Raw genomic sequence first — 24,074 nt, forward strand, 5'->3', positions numbered from 1 at the left:
TTTTTCCAGACACATTGAAGTCTCCAGGATAAGAGAGCAGTGAACGTTTTTTAGAGCAAATCAATTATTTCCTCTTCATCTGACTCAGAAGATCTTTATAGTTTCAAATTGAACTTTCAAACTCCCCATATAGTTAAGGAAAAACTGTAGCATTAGAACTGGCTATTTCTGATGCCGTTTATTAAAAATGTAGTGTATTCATAGAAATACAACTGAGGAATTTCACATATAATTCAAATAGTCACCTGTGCTTTTCCCCATCTCAGAATTACTTCTCAGCTCACAAAGATACAAAAACACAAATAAAACAAACATAGCTCTGAGTTGCACAGGAGCTGTGGTGACAAGTATGACACATAAAAGAGCATATTTTGCAACAAGCTGGTAGGCCAGAAATGGAAGGATGTCAGTCAAACATGACTTATTAAATTCTAATTCCTTCCTGCTACGAGTTTAGTAATACTAGGAGTTACTCCTCTACAGTCAGCTAAGATAACCGGCCTTCTGAGACCACTCCTTAATCACAAAAATTACAGGTGCGAGAGCTGAATGGGGAAGTTTCTACAGCTGCTGTGATCACAGTGATCGAGAAAAAAGCAGAATGCAAGTGCTGGCTACTATTGTGGCTTCTCAGCTTTCCATAGTCCAGATAAGGGTATGTCCTTTGAAGCCAGCAATGAACAAGACTAGCAGATAAACTCCAGCAAGCGTTTGGGTCAGCCAGGCCATCAGTTAGGTCCATAAGGACTGGAAAAACAGAATTAATCACCTTTGAGACAGCTATCCCAGGGCAGCAGCAAACACACTTAACATGGCCTATCCAGTAAGGCAATTTAAATTAGACACCTTTCACTGCAGGTGAAGCTAATTCAAATTGCTCTGTTTGCTGGAGCAGAGACAACCATAAAGTTACCACAAAGAAGCTGACAAATGGCAACTTTCAAAGAACTGAAATTTATTCATATAGTCAAGCCATCAGCCATGAGTCTTCCTCATGCCAGTTCAAATAACATCCCCAAAGGATACAGACATATTAATCTTTTAGCACACCTGCATTACAGCACCACCCAATTAGTGACTCTGCTCTCAGCCTTTACAAAGGTACCTCTGTTACCTTGTTTACACGCTTCTTTCACTAACAAACGAACAAAGAATAACAAAGCTGGTAATAGCTGGGAGGAGTACACCCCACGGGTCAATAAAGGAAAAACTCCTTTCATCTAGGAAGACTGAACATAACTTGTGTGTCCAGCAAGTTTCTTATGGAATCAATGTACGGCAAAAGGTAACTACAAGCTTCGTTCCAGGTCACACTTGTAAATATTTAGGAGACCAAATCTAGAAAAAAATATATAGCACTTTTTTTGCATCTCACATTAAGGTTTTCAGGGCACAAATACCGAGTTTAATGTAATATTTACCATTTAATTATCCGAATGCTTTGCTTCTTCCCTCAGAGGCAGAAAGCTTCACTCTCGCTTCCCCCCCCCCCCCCGCTTCTAAGCTGCTCTTCCTGGTCTGAGAAAGTCTACACTGCTTCCAACCTATTTGCTAACCTAAAGGTAAGGGTGCCACCTTCTGGCACAGAAAACCACGTCCCAGCCAGCTGCGGCACCACAGCCCCCTCCCGGGCACACCGCCGGCGCCGGAGCCCGGCCCGGCCCGGCCGCCCTGAGGCGGGAGCGCCGCGGGGCCCGTCCCTCGCTGGAGCCCGCGAGGGGAGGGGCCGCTGCCCTTGCGGACGCCTTCACAGCGGGACGGGACAACTCCCCGCCGCTCCCGCGGAGAGCGGGGCTTTCCTCAGCCTCCTCCCGGGAATTCCGCCCCCTCCCCAAGGCCGGGCTGGGGGGGAACTTCTCTCTGGCGCGGGGGAGACGCGGCGGCGCGCGCCGGGGAGGGGCGGGCAGCGCGCGGGAGCGCGGCCGGCGATAGGACGGCGGCGGGAGCGCAGACAACGCAGGCGCGGTGGCCAAGTGGTAAGGCGTCGGTCTCGTAAACCGAAGATCACGGGTTCGAACCCCGTCCGTGCCTTAACGGGCCCGCGCCAGCGGCGAGGGAGAATTCCCGATCCATTTTTAGGGGAAGGCGGCGGGAGCCTCGCGCCTCATCCCTTGCCCAGCGGCAACAGCCAAGATGAACGGAGCGGCCGCCTGGCAGCCGGTGCTCCCGGCCGAATGAAGAGGATCGCCCGGCTGGGCCCGAGGGAGCAGCGGGAGGGCCGCTCCGCAGCCCGCGCTGGGCTCCGCGCTCGGGCTGCACCTGCTTCCCGGGGCGCCGTGACCTGCCGCGCTGGCCCCTCCGGCCTCAGCAAAACCACCGACCTAGTGTCCTGCTCCTTATCCTTCCTACCGGCACGCCCCTACCTCCCTACTCCGGCTACCAAATCCTTTCTCTTCACATTTTGCAACAAAAGAAACACTTTTCTTCAGGCCACCGTTCCTGGGTCCTAATCCTGTACTCATCAGACCCTGGAGCTCAACCTGAAGAACCACAGACACATGCTGCAGCTACCAAGATCTGCCTGTAATTCCTGGTTCTTTTAATTGCTTCCCCGCACCCCATAATACACGTATTAATTTAGTTGTGTCTAGTAAAACACGAGGTTTCTTAATCTGTATCAATAACCACTTACAAGACATATGGGCAGTCTGGTTAGTGTTCACGTTTCCTGTTTTTTAAAAAAGAAAAAACTCCCTGTGTCATGGAAAACAGGTGAGGAAAGGTTGGGCTGGTTACATTAAAAGGAGATGTGCAATGCTCACCTGTCCAAGCACAAGCAAACACCAGATGCTTCAGACACAGAGGGTCCAGCAGGACCACCAGCAGCCAGGAACACTGACAAGACCCACCACCACACCAGCACATACAGTTAAGGGCTGACAGGGCTTAAAACCATATTAACAGTGTACACAACAACAGTACTACAAATGGAAGAAAATCTTTATTGATTCCTGTTTGGTATTTGCTTACCATTTGAAGTTTCACTGACCTTTGATTAGTCCACAGTCAGTTTTGTTCTCTTCCTGACAAACCTTCCACTCCTGTTCCGCACCAGTGTTGCCTAAAATAAAAACTGTGCAATTGTATGAACAGAAATAACAGTCATTAACTCTTTACACTAGATTCTGTAAAATCTTTTGAAATAAAATGTTAATTCTATTGCTAGGTCAAAACCATCAATGTATTACTTACATGTCATTAACATATTTTTTTTTTGCATTTAGTTTACTGTCAATATTCACAGGTCTCCAGAACTGCTCTTTAGCAAATTTAGCATAATTTTGATGAAGGATTGGCAGGGAGGAAATCATAATGCCTACCTTCCAGCTCATTTTTGAACTTGAAATTTCCATTATGAAATCTATGACAACACTGCCCAATATCCCTAGAGAGAAAAAAAAAAAAAAAAATGATTTTGAGCAGTGACAGTTTCAGCATGCAAAACTACAAGCCAAAATGTTCTACATTTTCTGCTTATTAGACATTTTTACACATGGATATGAAGGACAGTGAGGAACACCCATGTCCCTGAAGCTGCTTTCGTAAGAGGGCTTTCAAAACTTGACATGAAAATCAAACTCAAGGACAAAACATGTATCTGATAAATACTGTTTCCTGTGACTATAACCTCAGGGATAAACCTGGAGAGGAGCCACCCTGCCTGTGATGCATAATGGTTTCATAAATTTGTGCTTGTTTTAAAAAACACATTTATAAGACCAAGCCAGGTATGCACAAGACCTACAGCTGAATCTCACCCACATAAGAATGGTTTGAGGCCTGTGAGTCTGTGTTACACAACACACATAGAAATTAGGTAACACAGAGCTTGGTTTTTCCATAGTTTGCAGACAGAATGTACATTTTACTAAATAGCATTGCTAAATTATTAGTATTATAATAATTTTGCTAAGTAACACTTTAAGACAGGTCTAATGCTTATTTACTTGAAATTAATTTTGTAATTAGAAAAGTATCTGTGAAATCACAGCATAAGAGAAGCTAGTGCAGACCAGAAATTGGTAACTCCAGTAGCAGTTAACATGTAGAAGTAATTCACATACAACATAGGTTTACTGCCATGAGATAGACTCATTTATATGACATCAAACCTTTCTGAAGGTGTTACTAATTTGCCTTCAGCTTTCTCCTTTCTAGGTAACACCATTTACAAATTCTAAAATCTACCCTTTTAGGTCAGGTTTTCTGCACCTCTGATCACACCTCTACTCTACTCATCCTTACTACAACCCCTCAGATCCTTTCCATTTGTTACACACTGTTCTTGAAACAAGGACCCAAAGTGGACACACTACTGCTGCTTTCCAGCACAGAGCAGAGCATTTCTACACATCACCGCTCACAGAAGGATACCAGAAGCAGCAAAGTGGGACTCTGCATCACACGCACGCAGCAAAGCCTGAGCTGACACAGCTGCAGTGCTACGAGAAGCTGCCATCACATCACACCACATGAGTCATTACATGTAAACGCAAACTATCTGAACTGGCACACATGACCCTGTCCCCAGACCGTGTGACATGAAATTTAAACTGGAAACTTCCTGTTTCACCACGTGCTTGGCAGCACTGCAGCCCCCCTGCAACCCTGGCCCCACCGGGGAGCAGCCCTGGGGCGGAGGGGCTGCAGCTCCCACTGTCACCCACCACACCGGGCACGGCGGGGCACCCCCAGCAAGTGGTGGAAACAGCAGCCAGAGCCTGATGAGGCTGGACCTCAGGGCAGCATCTCTAGTATGGATTCCTGTGTAGTGAGTCCTCTCCTTAATCCAGCTCCCTAGTATCCTTCATTGCATCATTTGTTAGAAATTATTTAGAAATCCCTTCCTCTGTTCAGTCTTATTGGTGACAGCAGAAGGTGAAGCAAACTTAATTTAGTTTCATCATGTTTGTTGTTTTAACAGAGCCTCTTGCTGCCTTTCTGAGTTAATTGAATTTTACATGTGACAACCAGTATGACCAACAGAGGACAGCACATCCATTTCTTTAATGATCAAAAGATCCTGAACTTGAGACTGCCATTCACTTTTTCACTCAGGAAATGAGAGTTACAGGCAGAGCAGAGCAGTGTGCCTTAGGTAAGCCAGCCAGCTTGAAAAGGCCTTTTTGCAATTAACTAGAGCGGTTTTGAAATTCCAAGGAATTACTTAAAGTAAGTCTACTTCTAACCAGGCAGTATTGCTAATGAAACACTGTGGGTGCCCCTCTCTGAAAGCTGGGCCTGTATTTTGAAGCAATTGTTTATTGAACACTGCAATACAGTTCAAACGTACTCAGGAGCCAAAGCACATTTAGGATTGTCAGGTGAATTCTACTAATTCCCCTTCAAAACTGCAAACAGACAAGGTGTCCATAACTAAGTTTTTATTAAATGTGTTTATAAAACACTGAAGTAAAAACAGACTCCAGTGTTTTTATTGCATTTGATTTGGGGGCAGAGAATAATCTGCAAGTCATAATGAAATTCAAAGAACAAACCCAAGGATTTCTTGTGGCTGAAGGGAATTTCATTATGGAAATTCAATTAACCTGCAGGAGTTGCACACATTGAAATCTATTATCTTTCCCCAAAAGCTGGCTATTGTAGTTTTGATAGCAACCTTTGCTATTCCTGGGTAAAGAATGCTTTATTACAAATGCATTGACATCTTCATATAATTAATAGCATATAATAACATCTTCATCTGTTACTGCTTTGCAAACATTCATTTCTGCTTCCTATGAAATGTACCAAACCACGTATTTTGAAAATATATTACTAAAGGAGGATCTGGTTTAGACACAAGCCCAAAGCAAATATACAGATTTAGGAGACATGTGAGGAATAATTGGCTCCTGACAGTGTGTGGGTCTGCTGCAAGTCCTGATTTACATTTGTCAGTCAGGGCCTGATCCTGTGAACTGCTGAGCAGAATCAATTAACAGCCCAAGATATCATTAAGTCAATGGGGACTGACAGTGCTCAGCAGTTCTCAGTATTGGGAGCCTTAAATAAAAGCCAACCTACAAATTCCCATTCAAGCAACTAACAATATTGCACACATTTACAGTAATAACATGAATTATTCACATCAGTGTAGCAAGAAAGATGCAACCCACAAAGCCTGTTTAAAATAACACAGGAACATTAATTAGTGCTCCTGTGATACAAGGGAGGCTAATTGTTTGGCCCATTTTCCCGTCATATATGTATTCCTTTTATTTGATGTGTGCAGAGGTCTGATAGGAGGACATGGGGGCAAGTAAATACGTGAGATAGACATCTATAAACATTAGTAGGAAATGAGCAAAGGGGGTTACTGATTAGCTTTCTTCCCATAGGAAACTCCTAGACCATATTGGAGAAACGTGAGGTAAGTGTTTCACCATTCTTTTTTTAACCATTATCTGATCAGAGAAGCATGAAAAACACTTTATTGCTCACTTGATTTTTTTTTTTTTCCTGTGCTAGGAGCCCTCTGCAGGAAGCGAAGCTGAATTTCACAAATCTTCCCTTTCTGACGTCTCCCGAATTTCTAGGAATGCCCCTTCCCTGTTACTATATTTGGAGGTAGTTTCTAGGAAAAAAATAATTTTCGGACGGTCTTGGACTCACCACACCTACTCTCGGAAGACTCTGAGCCCCAGGTCTCCTGGCACGTCCCCCGCAGAGTTGAGGAGCCCCCGGCTCAGGCTCAGCAACTCCCGGCGCAGACGGCACGTCTTTGTAGCACTGTTGGAGGAATGAGCATGGAGAAGGAGTGGAAAGGGGAGAGGTGTCTTTGTGGCAACAATGAGTGAATCTTCTCTAGTTTCTCCTGGTGGCTGCTCTTTTTTACCCTTCCTGCACTTTTTTCCCCTTTTTTTTTTTCTTTTTTTTTTCTTTCTTTTTTTTTTTTTTTTTTAAAGGACGGAGATCTTCAGGGGAAAAAAAAAAAAAACAACCTTCTGGATTATTTTTTTCCTCCCTCCTCTTCCCCCTTCCCCCCCTCCCCTTGATGTGGCCTCTTGTTTAGCTTGTGGCGTGACCGTGATGAAGAAATGTTTCTGGGCGCCTGGCAGGGTGATCTTTTTATGTAATGAGTCAGGATTTTGCCAACGGAAGGAGCCGGCTCGGAGCGAGGACCGAAGGGCTGTCTCCTTTCGAGCACGGGAACCTGCCAGGCGAGCGGCTCCCTCTCCCGGGATGCCCGCCCGCTTCGGCCCTTGATCGATTCGCGGGGGCAGCGCCGAGGGGGGGGTCGACAAGCGGTAAGTTGCGCTCTCTCTCCGCGCCCCCCGCCATCGCGCTGCCCGCCCTGCCGCGGGGCGAAGCGTGGCCCCGCGCACGTCCCGCTGCCCGCCCGCCTCCCAGGCCCGCAGGTGGGGCCGCGCCCTGCCGCGGGGATGGGGCGGCTCCGCACCCCTCCGCGCCCGCCGGGCACCTGGGCGGGCGGGCGCCGGCCGAGACAGCGCGGCCGCGGAACGGCGCCTGCGGAGCGGGGCCGGCCGCGGGGCCGCGCATCCCACCTGCCGCAGGCCGCGGAGAGGGGCGGGGGGCCGGGCCCGGGCCCGCCTCGCTCCGCCGCGGGGGGCTGGTCGGCAGCCGCGCCGGGCACCCTCGGGAGCTACAGGTGTTGGCGCCTCCCGGGTCTCCGGCCCCGGCCCCGTCCTGGTGCCTAAATGTGGCTTCTGGAGACCTGTCACCTTGTAGTTATTTAACTACAAGGAAGAGCGCTGACAGGGGTCGATACGTATGGTTTGATAAGCTCATGTGAAATGACAGTAAGGAAAATCTTCTCAGTCACCAAAACCGTAATTTGGTCAGTTAGTTCCTCTTTCTAAAGGCCATGTATTTTATTTTAACATCTCTACTTAGGGAGAATTTCCATCAAACTTCTCTGCATTTTCCTTTCAAGGTGTATGTGGTGATTACACGGCAGTGCAGCGAGGACAGCACTCTCTGCCTCTATTTTGATTATCAAAAGCAGAATAAATGTAGCAGTGGCTTTACAAGCACAGTAATTAGTTTCTTTTCAAGTAACTGACAGCATCCATCTACTACAGTAATCCAAGTGTAAACTATAATGCTTTTAAACTTCAACTTTCTATAGAAGCTCTATTGGAATTATAAGCTGAGGATTTGGAAAATATGTTCCTTTTGTCTGCAGATCTCTCTGCTTTTCCTCTCATCTGTGAAGGAAGTTCTTAAGAAACATAATGCTGAGGGTAGTAGGATCTAGACACAGCTTAATACTTGAAACTACTACTGTTAGTGGGAAGAGACCTGTTTCAAGTACAGTGAAAATATTTTCTAGTTTATTGTATAAATAAGAAATTTAGAATAATGAGAGACATGTCTATAAAGTGTCAACGTTAGTCTGAAATACAGTGGAACAGATAAAGTACAAAGTTTTTAACTCACTTTGAGAAGAAATCTTAATAGATATTTTGAGTGCTGGGTCAAATAAATAACTGTTCATCTGGGGGAACTCTGTGACATTTTATAGACACTTACAGAAGGTGCTGCTTACCTACTTAATAAATAAATCATAAAATGTGAATGAAAACAAACAGAATTTGTTAGTAATTCCTGCTGTCCAGAAAGGGAAGGAGTATTTCTGACTTGGCTAAGATACTGCCTTTTATTAGTCTGAAAATTACCCACCTTATAAGCAATTATTTTCTCAGTTAATTGGGCATATTTCACAAAGATACTTTACTTACAAATCTCAGAAGGTTGTGGTTCCAGAGTCGGGGTTTTGGGGGCAAGATGAGCTTATGTTTTATCCAACTGGCCCACAAAGTCCCGCTTTTGGTGGTCACTTTGTTCTGCAAAAGAAACGAGTACATTATGGCTCTTACAGTGGACATTAAACTTAGTAGTAAACTACTGCTGCACTTAGCAAAAGGCTACTATATACCTTAAATAAATAATAATATTCCAACTTTAATGTTGTCTTCAGCACTGAAGAGTGGATTGAAAATACTATCATTCTGAAAGTTAAACATAAAAAGAAAAAACATTTCCTAACAGCTGGTGGTGTTTTTCTCTTAAGAAGCCAGTGAAAGCCAAAGAAAAAGTGATGTTTCAAAGAGTGGTCATTGGATGGTAAATTGGGAGAAAAGGGATTATCCTCCAAGGAGAGACAGGCAGCTTAAACCTTGAAAAAATCATATGAACACCAGTAACATCTGTATTGTGAGTCCTCCCCATCAGATTTTTTTTTGCTCACCAAGTGTTCAGTTTTAATGTAGCTCTTCAACTAGCTGTTTTTTTACCTGTGTGTGTGTGTCTACATCTGTATGGTCTGTATCTATGCATCAGTTTAAGATTACTGATTTTTGTACTGATAAAAGTTGTAGAACATATTTTTAGGAATAAGGCACTGTGAACCTGAACTTGGTAGAGCTGTTTATGTTTCTATTTACATTTTGGTATCAATATTGTAAAGAATCTAAGCCTAATTTTTACTTAAAAATTATGAAGTTGTACTTTCATCATGGGATTCTAGTAAGTGTTGAGAATTTGATAATAGATCAGCTGAACTTTCTTGTGGTTCTGAATATACTGTACATATATTTAAGACTGAATTAAACACACTACACTCACACAATACTACTTACACAATGGCTCATGCATACAGCTTATGCACACAAAACGCATACACGAGCATCCTCCAAGTTGGTGTAAATGTGTCTGTCATAGTTCTGACATTTTATGCCAGCTAATCACCTGCTTAAATTACACATAAACATCTAGACATTCACATTGTGGTCACATTACTATTGCAGTCAGATTAATTTTTAAGTGCTGACCTACTCAGACTGAATCAGTTTGACTATTTCAAAAATGCCTGGAAATTCAGCTGAAGTTACACAGTGATGATACACAGCTAAAGCAAAGCTCTTGGTATGTGATACATCACATGACTATGTGCAGGATCTCTATATTCATGCAAATGGATATCATGCTGAAATATCAACATTTTACTATGGAATTTTGGCATTTTACATTTTGCAGCAATATAATCACTACACATGTGGAATTGGACATACCCAAACCTTAGTGCAACAAGTTCCTCACTTGTTTAAGAACGAAATCTGATATTGAAAAGCTTAGATGAGAACTGTGCTGCTAATATGCCTTTTAGCTATTCTTTTGCATGAAGTACTACTGTTCAAAAGCAGCATTTATGAGAAGGTTACATTTTCATGAACCAATTAAGCTACAAATTTAACTATAGACATTTTTTATTTAGGAATGATAGTCCTTAGTTCGTGAATACATTCTAGACCTGTCAAATATTTAAAAGTTGTCAGATTTGGACTGGTTTAACTTCTGTTGTCTCTTCACTAGTGTTCTGAGAATGTAAGAACAGAGAATTGGAGATTAGAAAGTGGATCAATGTGAGGATCTTGCTTTAAGGGAAAAGAGAAACAAACTTACATATCCAAACAGCAGCAAAGATCAAATCAGCTCTGCTGAAATACTGCAGTTGCTTCTCACCAGCTAATACTTTAAAGCTCTTAATTTAAAACATGCAATTTTCTATAGCTGCTTTCAGTAAGAAATGCTTTACAGAGCACACTTGGTTAACCAGCTATTTTGGGATATATTTTTAAAATAGGTTCTATTCGATTATTTATTCAAGATACATAAAATTCACATGCATTCCTCTTAGTGCCAATAACCTAGCTATAGAATTAATAAACTATTTAAATGATTAATGAGTGGTGTTAAAGAACACAGTTACACTGTGGTGGGCCTTCCTCATACAAAACTTTTCTTCACATTTTTTTCCCATTAGTGAGGTTACAGAATGAGCTCCTGTTTGTCTCTAGTGTGCAGTAAACCAGACAGCCTTCTACTCCTATGGATGTCCTGCATATATATAAAACTTCAACTGTATGTCCATTTTATATGTGTTATCCAAATTAAAGGTGATTAGACAAAGCAGTGATAGATTCCCTAAACATCTATGTTTTAAAAATTTGATCTCTTTCCCACACACTGGTTTTCACACACACTGGTTTTCCCACAAGGTTTGTGTGCAGCATGAGGTGGTGGCCTCAGAGCCCAGACTCCTGAAGTGCACTGTGTATCCAGAGCATTAATAATTAAATACCTGGGATTAGTCTGTCTTCCTATTTGAAATGAAAAAATAAATTTACAGAAGATAAAAAGTAGATGGGCTGTTTGGAATAAAAATTAATTCTTCTTGAGATAAAAACTGTCATTAATTATTGAAACAATAGTAATTAGAACAATAATAATGAGAAATATCAACTCTGATTATTTATTGCATTTATAATTTATAAAATTGAAAGCCTTACTAGCTATATATTTTCAACTATATTTTAGAATTACTTTTCTGCATTTTTAAGCAAACCTTTAAAAAACCAGCTTACAAACACTGAATCAGCAGAGGATTATTGAATGGCCTAATCTGTTTACTTTTGAAATTTTATTGAAAGCAGTGAAAAGATCAGGATCTCCACCAGAATCCAGTGGCATGGTTTGGGGATTGGTCTGTGGCCAGCATTTTGTGAAGCAGGGCCTCAACCTTCGACATCTCCTGACCTCATGTTGCAACAGAAAGGTTTTGTGACTCCCCTCTGATCTACCCATAGAAAAAAAAGAGAGGGAGGTAGTGACCCTGAGTTTGGAAACTCATGACCTGGAAAAAACTGAAAATTTCGCCTTAGTAAAGGCTACAAAATCGTTCCTATGAAACTATCCAGAGTTTTTCCAGGGCAAGAACACAGACATCCAAGGTTATTATTTTTAAATCGTGTCTTGCTCTTTGATCTGTTATAATGTTACACATGAGCCCTGCTTGCCTGGTAAAACCTGGACCTCATGCCATAAAAAAAACCTAAGGGAACATACACTACTACGAACATATTTTTCAAAGGTATCACTCAAAAAATCTCTTTTTTATTTGCCTTAAAGACAATATTTAGCAGGTGATGAAGCAAAATTAAAAAGTGTAAGTTTTTGGATGCCTTTAAAATATTAGGGGAAAAACAGTTATCACCTGGAAGCTGCACCTGTAGTGGAAGAAGTGGTAGAAAAGTGATTGTATTACATGAGCTGCCAAATCCACTCCAGACCATGCAGCCTGAGACTGTGAAGCTTCTGGTGGAATTAATTTAAGGCATCATTTGCCCTGTTCACAGTGCACATCAGTTAATAATTACAGACATTTCTTGTTGCAATGTCATATGCTTTTCTCAGACAAACAATGTAAATGTGTAGGGAATTTGGTACAGGTACTAACATGGAAAAAAAAAAAAAAGAATCAGCTCTTCTTGCCTGTTGTGAAAATGCCCAAATTATTTCTGTTTACAAGATATCAGTGCAAGGGGAAATGTTTATGTACATGTGTGAATGGATGGGCATTATTCAGCCTGTGGATTTTTTTTCAGGACATTTCTACAGCCTATACAGAATAAGTAAAAAAAGCAGGAATATAAAAAAAAACACATCTAATATGGAGGTAACTTGCTTGGTGAGCTAGCCAAATATGACTACGTGCTAGTGGTTGGTTTCAGGAGGTTACCACTGATTTCTGACTCCCTGTTGGATACCAGGCTCTTCAATTATCAACATTTTTCACATTGGAATCATAACTCCCCACAGACAGGCTCCAGAGTTTTAAAATATATTTTTACTTTTCCTTCTTTGGAGCATACCTTCTCCTAGCTGAGCTCAAAAAGTCTTAGAAATTATGTAGTCCTATGTGATTTCCTAATATACTGAATGCTAACAACGTTGATAAACATTACTAACTTTAAATAATATTATTTAGATATTTTAACAATGCTGAAATATTTTAATTTCACTGTCAATGAGGGAGGCTACAATTCACCAGTGTAATGTAATATTAATGCATTTTGCTATTTTAAGTATCTTGGCTTCAGTCAGATAGTCCAAATCCTTTTACTGAAATCATGCTTTTCTATATCACCTGATATAAAATAGTAGCTAGACAGCAATTTTTGAAAGTAATAGCTTTTATTTTGTAGGTCAGGATAAGACCTATTTGTTGCATATTGCTATTGTTAAAAATGTCTCTCAAAGTCAGCATAATCAAGATTTTTGCTTTGATGCTGCTGCTGTTTGTATAAAAGCTTTCTTTTGTAATAAAATGCCTATTTCAAATATCACAAACTGCACACACCTCAGACAGCAGGTTCCTGGATGCTGGTGTAAGTCAGCAGTATCTCCACTGAAATCACTGGACCTACAAGCAATACAAGTGAGATCACAGTAAAATTACTGGAACCTGAGGAGAGAACTTGGTTCATTTTTTATGTTACAACATGAACACACAAACAGCAAATGTATGACACAGAACACCAAGTTAAGTAATACATGAGGAACTAAGCATTGCTTCTTCAACAATATTACTGTTTTATACGTATCTGCTGAAGAATATATCTGTTAGGTGCTGTTTAGTGTGGATTATTTTAAGAGTAACTTTTAACTAGGCATTTCAATTGAACAGGTACAACTAGAAGTTCAAAGGTACTGTCTGTTTTACTAAGGAGATTTATAAATACAGGTTATTCAGTCTTTTCTAAATTGAGATTCCTCTTTGCACTTTCACTCCTGCATGTATGGAAAGCTTCACACATGGTTGAAAAATATTTTGAATTTTTTTTAATGAAAGATGTATTATGATTTTATTATGTATAATTTTCTTTTCTAAAATAAGGTTCGTGCTGTCACTGAAGTAAATCCGTAAAATGGAGAGATTCAGGTCAACTGTAAAAGATTATTATACTTGTTTATTTTTTGCTTTTTGGGAGCTGAAAGAACAAACATTGTTCTGGATTGTCTGGGCTTTATACATAATGTTTTTACCTTCCCAATACTAATAGTATTTCTAAGATAGCTGCTTCAGGATTTGCTTTGGTGAATGGACAAAACCATTTTATATGAAGTAAAAGAGGCTATTTGAAAACTACAATTCGCCTATGCAGTGGACTAACAAGAAATTATGAAATCCTGAAGTATTGTTGGAAAATTGTTCTAACTTAAAAAAAATTTCTTTATAGTTTCATTCATGATGTTCCACAGCATTCACCACTTCCTGCATGGCTCTTTACCGCAGGGAAAATGAGGGACTTTTGGGGGCAGATGTGTTTCCATTACACTATCATAATGCCCCTAAAAATCCTTATTGCTCTTGCAGTATTCTTCTGTGTTGCTGGGCCTGATGTGAACTACTTGAAGACCTAGCTTTTGAGTACAGCTTTTCTTTAAAAACACCTTAAAAAAACCCACTGAGTTTTATTTTATCTTATATTATTTTTAGTTGTGTTTACTGTTGCTTAAAATATAAATGGCAAGATATGCAACCACCTGTTGGTAAACAAATGTCATAAGTCATAAATCCAGGGGACATGCTGATAACTGTATGGTATTATGAAGACGAATATATTTTGGCTTAAGAGTGAGAGTTTCACTCTTTTGGTATGATTAAGTTGTTTTTAACATAAGCATTTAGTGTGTGTGTGTCTGAAAACATGACACAGTTTTTGCAAGCTAATTTTAATGGTTGCTATAGCTGACCTCACTTAGAATATTAACTGCTCTTAAGAACATATATTGGGCCATTTACCAACTTAATAGGTCTGCCAGTACTTTAAATTAAATGCACAAAAATATTCAAATCAAATTATCTTGCTGTCCCCAAACAAATGTACATTTAAACACCCAAAAGACACTCTGGGTTCTCAGCTATTCTGTGCTTATTCAACTCAAAAGGTCTTTGTGTGGGCATACCTCTTGCTGGGGCTTTTGAGGAAGGAGGGATGGCAGAGTCCATTGGGAATGCAGTCATGCAGTATGGCTCCTCTCTCTACCCCTCTGGGTGGGTGAGAGATCTCCAAGGCTGGAGTGCCCACACAGGCACAGTTTATTCCTTCTAGGTGGCAGGTTCCCCTGAAGGCTGCAGATTTCCACAGTTCTGGAAGGAAAAGGCAAGACATGCAACTGTAAACATGGTTTGTTTTTGTCTGGGTATTGCAGCACAATATATCATCAGTTTGACATGTGAAGTGCTAGTAACATTTATTTCAGTAGCTGTGTGTAGGACAGCAGTATATATAACTTGTTTGTGTTAAATGCACCCTTGACTTCACTGACTAGCTTAAAAGAAATAATAGATATACATCATCCCTCTGACAGTGTCTACTGTCTTTAAATAGCCTTCAGAATATTTGGTGACACAGGAAAGAAATTAGCTGGGTAGATTCTTCACCCCTTTAATAGTAAAGTGTAATCCCCAAAGAAATGTTCTTCTCCACTCTGCTAAAGGAGTAGTTCTCATTTTTCAGGCAGGAAAATCTTACAGGTTAAGTCATATCCTAAAGGTCACAAAGCAAGCTTGCTGTTATGACTTGAACACAGAATTTTTGATACCCAGATAAATACCACAAGAAAATTACTTTCTAGAAGGACAGAATGAGCCATGTTGCACAATATTATATTTACAGTTCAAAACATGCTGGCATATGCATTTCAACATACATTTTAACATGGAACAGCATTTTAAATGTATGTAATAGACATGTAATAGACCGAAAGCAGTAGAAAAACTAGTCATTATATTAATTGTAAATTTTCATACAAATACTTTAGCATTTCTGTTTGGACTACTGATCACAAGATGATTCCTAGCACCTTCTGACATAAATGAAAGGTGGTGTAACACAGACTGGCTTGAGACTTACGCAGCCTTTAAAATTATGAAAGTTACTTACAAGATACTAGATTCATTGAGTTAGTAATGTTATTAGTAATTTTTTTTGCCATCCGTGTGCATGTTTAGCAAACTTTTTATTTCCACATAACACTCCTAGCTAAAGACTCTGCATCTATTGAATATGTGAAATCACACATACTCTATGGAGTTCTCTAATATTAAGGATCAGTGGGGGGAGTACTCCCAGAGCTATAAATTGTACCAGTTTTATAAAGAAGACACTGCTAATATGAACAGACTAGAATTTTAATTACTTTTTAAAAGTCTTTTGGGGGCTATGCTAGTCACAATACTATGTAAAGAATGCTGTGATAGAAACGAGCATTAAAACTGATCTGATTTTGTATTTGTTGTACATTGCAATATTATCTTACATGTTATCTTTCAAGGATATCAGAATGTTTTTTCCTAACATAAAAATTCATAAAATTTCTGCACATTTGTAGATCTTGACAGCTGATTCTTACATACATACCCACTTACTTACATGCTGCAGCAAAAGTCAGATTGCCTCTGAACATGTTCTCCTTAAATATGTAAAAATGTATTTCTCCTATGACACTGCTATCTAGAATAATATTTGCCTAGACTTAGCAATCCTGAGATTAAATTCAAGGAGGGGAATCAAAATCAGTAGCACTATATCCAGTCCCTTTGATATCCAATAGGCATCACCTTATATACAATTGTCATTTTTTACACATTTTAATCACTGAATAATAAGCTTTAGAAAATGGGAGCCAAGCACATGGTTTGAGATGTGTACTTAAAACTTCAAATTTATATACTTGCTTCAAACCGTCTAGGTCTTTAAATTACTTTGGTTTGAAATAGTATGTAACAAAAACCTCTGGATCTGCTACAGCCCCAGAGGAAGGACTGCAAAACCCATCTGTAAAACTGTCCACTGAAGCTAAAAGCATGGTGAATAGGCTGTGAGTAGCTTTCAGTATTAAATATTTTTTAAAATACAATTTTGCTCTTTCTGGTTGGATTTTAAATATAAAGAAAAGAAAGATTTCTATTAGGCTTTTCTTAGGGATTTTGATTTCTTTTTGTTATAGGACCTAGAGTCATTAATATGAATTCACATTATTGTTCTAAAAGTTAGAACAGAAGCAACTATGTAATACTTGTCAAATATAATTTCCACAGTGGAAAAGATTTTAAATTATTTTGATGTGCCCAGAAATTAGTAATACAAGAATACTTCCATTCTTTTACAACATGGAGGAGCATTAACAGGATTTTGGTTTTTTATTACATATAAAGTTGTTGTGATTACCAACAGTCTCATTATAGATACAAAAACAGCAGAAAAGACATGCAGTTATTAATCTGAGTACAAGAAACTAATCTCATTTATGTATTGAATAAGTCCATTATTATCTCAAGTTTTGAACATTACCTCAACTGTATGTAAACTATTTAAACTGTTACTCAAAATACAGAACTTGGTTCTTTCCTTTTGATAATATTTATTCATTAACTATGGTACTGTACTTCCAATATGCTAGATCCACTTTGTTACTGAATTAAGATTGTATCAATTCTGCTTCAGTCCAGTGCAGCTCCCGGCACCATTACCTGCAGGACACGTGCCTACATCAGTAACAGCATCAGCTGGGATGCAGGGAGCAGTGCAGTCCCTGTGTCACAAGGAAGCTGTTCAGAAAAGCTTAGATAAGCCATCTAGTTCTGCACTGTGTTAAGAGAAAGATGTAGGAAAGGGAAGAGCTATAGCAAACAGGGCAGCAAGTCAACTGCAAGAGAGGTATCACTGCTGTGATGTTGCTGTAAATAAGTCTATAGAATAAAGACCTCACTAGTTTTCTAAACAGAATGTGCCCAGGAGTAAAGGAAGCAGATGGATATTTGTGATGAGCCAGCATGCTCCTTAAATTGTTATGGGAGCAGAAATACATAGAAGACTAAACTCCACTAATAAGTGGTCACTCCTACATGTCTCAAGTATACTGAAGTGTTCCATACTCTTAATTTTTTGCCATCGCTGGTTGATTCAATGTGCAAATGGTTTTGTTTTCCTATTCCTTCAATTTTAAATCTGCATAAACATTTTTATTCCCAAATTTAAACTACAAATACCAAGATCCTGACTGAAGTGGATCTGTATGGATGTACTTTAAATGTGAATGTAAGTTAAATAGTACAGTGCTGTCATAATCTTGTAGCTGGAAGATGATTTGCCAGGATAAATAGAAGGAACCATTGTAGGTGAATAGACATCATTAAAAGAAATCACACATTTCATAATCATGCTTTCAACAAGATAATATGACTTATTTTACACAAGCAATTAAAATAGATGCTGAAATATTTGAAGATGATTAACTTATCCAGTAGTTAGACTTGACAGGTGATATTACCTGATACATAATCTACTGAGCAACTGGAATTATTAATCAAAATAACTTTTGTTGACTTCTGGGTTGTTGTTTTTTTTAAGAAAAAGCCAATTAAACGTTTTCTTTACTTTTCCAATGACAAATTATAGTTTGTATATTCCTTTAAAAGAGAAATCTACAGCCTTGCTGTGACTGCTGTCTGAGGCTTTCAGAGATCTCAGTGGTGGTAACAGCGTCAATATCTAACTGGTTTGCAGCAGGTTAATTTTATATCAGAGGAAGCACTAAGATACTCATATGTAAAGCCAGGGAATCTGTAGTAGTCATTTTTGGAGTTCTGAACTAATCCTTAACAAAATTAGCCCATGACAAGTTGGTGGTAAGAACTGAGTATGTCCAGAAGATCTTCAGATTGCAGTTTGATTCCAACATGGATATAATCTGGACTCATATTCCAGTAATAGATTCAGTACCTTGATAATTCATATAAAATAATCTTATAAATTTATTCTAACTTGTACCAGAATTTCACAATAATACTATTTTTAAACTCTGGATATATCTAAAACCAAAAAGGAAAATAAACTGCTTCTTACAACGAATCTGAAAGGAAAACTGTGGAGTTTTGGTACCAGCTCGAGCATTAGGAGATGAATGGTGTAAATTCGGGAGGTTTCAGATTCAAGGTCTGGGCCCTGATTTGCTCTCTAGTCACAGGAAGGAGCAAGAGGCCTTCATTAGAACCCAAGCGAGGTAAGGTACTGCAAGTGCTTCAGCTTTCAGAGGGAGCACTACAGCTACCACATAATTTCAGAATGCATTTTAATCTGGAGTGGTAGCCCAGGGCAAGTCAGCTCTGGCCTTAAACGTAGTATCTTTCCGTACCAGCTCTATTCCTATCTCCTGCTTTGCAGATTATCCCATTAATAAACAGTAAATTCCAAGAAGTCAAAAACCCTCAAAACCAGAGGTAACTCCTTTTTGAGACACTCCTGCCAGAAAGTAGAGGCTGAGCCACAGCTGCAATTTCCTGATAATGTACCTCTTACTAACATTCCAATATGGCGTGTGTGCGTGGAAAAACTGCACCAATTAGGCAATTTAAGCCCCTTGATTTTCTTGTAAAGCAGGACTGGCTGCATCATACCCTGCAGCAGTCATGCATGCAGTGTGCCAGGTAGGGGCTAGGAAAGTGCATTCTGGCAGGAGGAGGCTGGAAGGCACCAGTCCTGGGGCTCTGGCCTTCGTGCTGCACATGCTAGTGGGGACTGGTCAGCAAGCAGATCACACTTGACCTTTGTTAGTGCTATTTTGTGTGACTGACTGGTTTTATTGACTTTTTCTCAACATAGTAAGAGATGGACAACTGCTGCATTATGAGTTTCATCTGGCCTAGCACTCTATGAAAATTTCCTTTCTCATTGTTAATAATGTAACTGAAAAACAGGTAACAAAAACTGGTCCTGCATAGTGAATAAACTGTTTAGCTACACATTTTTAACTGATTTCACTAGGAATTAATATGAGCAGAGGAATGTATTTGAACACCAAATTGCAAATTCCATAATATTTGTAACAGCAAGTTTATCTTATTGCACAAAAAAGTTAACCTTTCTTGTGAAGCATAATGTTGAATGGTATTAGCACTAGATATATTATGTATTTCAAGCAGTATTCTCACCTTCTGTTTACATCACAGAGAAAAATGTTTTCCCATTCTGCCTACAGAACACTTAACAACACTGCAGTATTTTATGTTAATTTAACAGAATACAGCAGTGTTACAGCAGTAATAGATGGAGTTTTAAACAAATTTGGAAGGCAGGGACTTTGTTCTGTGATTCTACATCTCCCAGTCCTGATCTCTTGTGTTTAATACTCAGGTGTTAAAAAGGCTGGAAAGAACAAACAGTAATTTAAGGTGCTGTACCTTACTTTGGAACATTTTTAGTCCTTTAGGCTGAAGATAATTATTACCAATCTTTAGCATTAGGAATATTAGCAAATGTTGTACTAAGAAACAGCATGGGAATGAAAAACAGAACAGAGAAACCAAAGTCTTGTTAGAGTGCAGGCCACTTGCCAGCTGCTTTTTACAGGAACTTTCAGTTCTGCCGCTTGCTTTGAGTGTAGCAAAAAGATAAACATTTTCTTGTTGCAAGTTAACAAACACTGCCATGCAGTGGCAAAGTGATAAGCAGTATCAAGAGTCATATCAGAAGTTTATTAGTTCATTTGAACAAGATAGACACGTGCTGGAAAGTTTTGAAGTGCAGCTGAAAAATGAAAAATAATTGGTCAATGCTCAAACTGTTCTGCTGAGAAAAGGTTTTCTATTCTTAGCAACTGGAGCCTTCAGCGCTATAGACCAATTTTGTTTCCATTTCTGATAAATAACTCAATGTATCTGGCTCCTTTGTACACCTTACACCACTGCACTGTGGTTCTGTATTTTGAGGTGATATAAATATAGGAGTCCAAATGCTACACTGATAAACCTAAGCAACTATGCTGAACTCATGGCACAATGGGCAGAATTTGGCTTAGTGAATTCATTAGATTAAAAATAAGCATTTTCTGCTCTGTATCTTTTCACATTAACTATGGATGTTGGGATCTTGTTTCCATTGTTTTGCCTTTTGTAATTACTGAAAATACTGTGTATTTAGAAATGGTATAAAATAGGTCCTTTGAGTTCTGATGTACACCTCTGATTAGCATTTCTTAAATTCTTGACTGATTTTTTTTGTCATGTATGTCTCTATGCCTTAGAACAAACTGACAGTGTTTGACTCTTAATGTTGTCACCAAATCTGTATTTGTGCTAAGATCTGCCAAGTAGATATTAAAAATCCTGCTGTATCTATCCCAAATGTCACTTTTAGTTACCTTTTTGTATTGGCATGCAGCATAATATAAATCAGGAGAAACAAAGAGATAATGCATAGTGATGTAGCATCAGGGTGTGGGTGTATTAATCACAGATGATAAAAATGTAAGGAAACAGGTCTTCTTCCTAGCTTCTAGGAAGATACTTTTATCCTATAGTCTAATAACTTTTTTGCATTATTTATTTTATTAAACAACTATTTCAGAAAATATTTGGGTTTTTCCTTACAAAAGTACCCATACTGTTTTTATAGTCCCTTTCCCCAGTAAGACAGGCTTTTAAGCACCAGTGACATTTCTGTAATGCCAATTTTTGTAACTCTAGAGAAATAACAATACTACACTCTGGAGAAAATTGTGACACATTTTGCCGGAAAATGTTGTTACACTTTGTCAAAGAAATATGAAGAACTTATTTTAATATCCTGTCTCACCATACGGGGTAAAAGGGACAAGAAAATTAGGGTAGATGAAATGTATAATTTAGCAAGATGTGATCAGTAACCAGAGGGCTAATATTTTCATTTATTTGCAAGACTTCAATGATTCCCAGATGCCTAAAGTTGGGCAAGGACAAAGACTAGGAATTTCTTCTGGATTTGATGGTTGCTTGGCACTGTGGAATGTAGATACCTTTGCCCATTTGTATGAGAATTGTGTCCTTCGCCTTGGTTTCCCACTGGGAGCTCACAACTGAAAACATAGAGAGTCTTTCAGGACTTCCTTCCTCCTTTATTTAGTGCATACACACAGGAGATGCATGTGCAGGATGTTTATTGAAAGGAATAGAAAAGTTTTACTCTTCCAGCAACTGAATGCTCATGAGAGTGTCACACATGTATGGATATTTGGTGAAAGTAAATATGCCCCTGTCTGTCTGGAAGGAGAAAGAGCAAAGGTTTTTTTTCCTCTGTATTCTCAGACACTGAATGACATTCTGCTGCAAGACAGAATTTGTTTGTGTGCAGATGCTTAGCTTCCTTGAAAACATAAACAGCTACTGTGGTAGCATATTTATTCACCATATTAATTAATAACTAGGGGTTATTATTTTTCAAATTGAACTACTCTCAGTCTCATGGCACAGAAGTATTGCTACTGGCATGCTAGATATTTTCCATTAATTAAGTTAATATGTTCAATAATTTCATAAAGTAGTAATTTATTACGTTCATTTATTTAAATGCTTTTTCTGGTTTCTTTTGACTCTCAGATCTAGAATATTAAAACTTAAGCAACAGACCTAACACTGACATGCAGATGATGCAGCTTCATAAAACAGTCCACTGAAATTAGATGTCTCTTGATATAGGAGATAGTTCCACTACTAAGCAGCTGGGGATAAGAGTAGCTCTAAAAGGTTCAGTTTACCAGCAGTCATCTGGTAGGGCAGCCTATAATGTGTACATTTCAATTTAAGTCTTCCATGTGGTCAATAGCCTCTGTTGAGTGCAATGAGATTCCTCCAAAGTGTCTAATATTTCACAGCAGCAAACCTCTATAGTGTGATAATCAGCAGATCATCTGTTTTGTGATAATCTATATTATGATAATCAGCAGATAACCCATGTTATGAAATTGCTGTACCTTTACCGTGGTGTGTAGGGATCATCAGTCTGCAGGCTTTTTTGCCCACAGCAGCAACACAATGCTTAAAGAATAAACTGTCAATTTCACGACTTTGCTGCAGGTATTAAGGCCAAACAGATCACATATGGCAAGCACAGACACACCAGACACTGACAGCATTTCTCTTCTAAGCTGTAGGAATATTTTTCCTTATTTTGTGCAAAAATCCAAAGGGCCATAAGGAGCTAATAAATCTAACTTAAATTGGAAGAGGATATTTTATGATAACATTTGTCTTTTATTGGGTCTGATGGATTTCATGTTTAGGGTATATATCATATATCATAAAACACCACTGATATTTAAGCTCATCATCCTGCCTATGGGAGATTTCAATTTTATTTTTTGTCATCAGGTTGTATCAGGTTAGGTTATGTTTCCCAAAACAAGTATCATCTTTCAAGAAAACTGATTTAGACACAAAATTTGACCTGAACGATCTTAAATGTCGAGTTCAATTTTACAGTAATGAAATGAGATCTTAATGGGGAACTTGTTACTTGTTCTGTTACCCTGATTTATTAACTGTAGAGAAAAAAAAGAATTGTATGGTAGCTGGCATAGATGGGCATTAAGTAGTATGGTCACATCAACTGAAGTTTTGGCTCTGCTTGTCTTGGACCCTAGAAAACACCTTAGCACAATTTAGAGGCAAAAATGTCTTCCACATAAATGTATCAAAAAGCCAGTTCTGGAGTATCTGCTAAAGCTAAATCTGAATCTCTTGGGACCTCTTCTAGAAACAGTAAAGGGAAGAGACACAGAATTTTATCTGCACATTATTTCCACATTGAAATACAAGGCAACAGGAATATAGCTAGAAAATATGTTGTTGTTTTTAACTGAGAGATATTTGGATTTAGCCAAATGAATGCAGGATGTATTCAAAACTAAGTTGGCTTTTTCAAAAAAATAATACAGTTAGTGAATGTTTGTTAAGATCTTTCCCTTACCTAAGAATTTATATACCCTGCTCCCAATGCTGGATGGTTTGTAGTTATTATAATTTATTTTAAAAAATAAATCAGTCTTTTAAAATATTTGAGGCATGGTATAGTAGGTTCATTCATCATTAATTATCAAATCTAAATTGTGCAGTTACATCCAAGTCTTTTTGCACAAGAATGTAAATTCACTACTAATACAGAATGAATGGCAAAATATGCAGAAATAGGACTTAAAAAAACCAAACAAGTAAAGCAGGCTTGTATTTGCCTCCCTTTAATACTTGATGTAATTCTGGAAAGTTATAGAAATAATTATTTTAATGCATTTAAGACCACATGCTGCTGTCTCATTTTGTCATTGGATGTAGTATTTTTATAGTACCTACCTCTCCAAGTAGTAATAATGAGCTTGCAATTCCATTGGTGAAGGCAACCACAGCAGCTTGGGGAAGGGGAGAAGAATGACCAGGTTGCTGAAATGATCCC

At 39.0% G+C, this 24,074-nt stretch overlaps 2 long non-coding RNA genes and 1 other non-coding gene across 3 annotated transcripts in view; 2 read left to right on the top strand and 1 right to left on the bottom strand.

Annotated features, from left to right (window-relative positions):
* The window catches only part of LOC127390598 (uncharacterized), a 70,099-nt gene extending 68,610 nt beyond the window's left edge, over positions 1-1,489 (bottom strand). The window contains exon 1 of the long non-coding RNA XR_007890899.1: positions 1,422-1,489. This is a non-coding gene — a long non-coding RNA (uncharacterized LOC127390598). The remainder of the gene's footprint in view (positions 1-1,421) is intronic.
* Positions 1,490-1,959: 470 nt separating this feature from the next.
* TRNAT-CGU (transfer RNA threonine (anticodon CGU)) lies at positions 1,960-2,031 on the top strand. Its single transcript has one exon. It is a non-coding gene; the product is annotated as a tRNA-Thr (tRNA).
* Positions 2,032-6,254: 4,223 nt separating this feature from the next.
* LOC127390597 (uncharacterized) lies at positions 6,255-6,815 on the top strand. Its single transcript, XR_007890898.1, has 2 exons — positions 6,255-6,373; positions 6,472-6,815. It is a non-coding gene; the product is annotated as an uncharacterized LOC127390597 (long non-coding RNA).
* Positions 6,816-24,074: the final 17,259 nt, after the last annotated feature.

Source organism: Apus apus, chromosome 14, assembly GCF_020740795.1.
Source record: "Apus apus isolate bApuApu2 chromosome 14, bApuApu2.pri.cur, whole genome shotgun sequence".
Taxonomy (NCBI): domain Eukaryota; kingdom Metazoa; phylum Chordata; class Aves; order Apodiformes; family Apodidae; genus Apus; species Apus apus.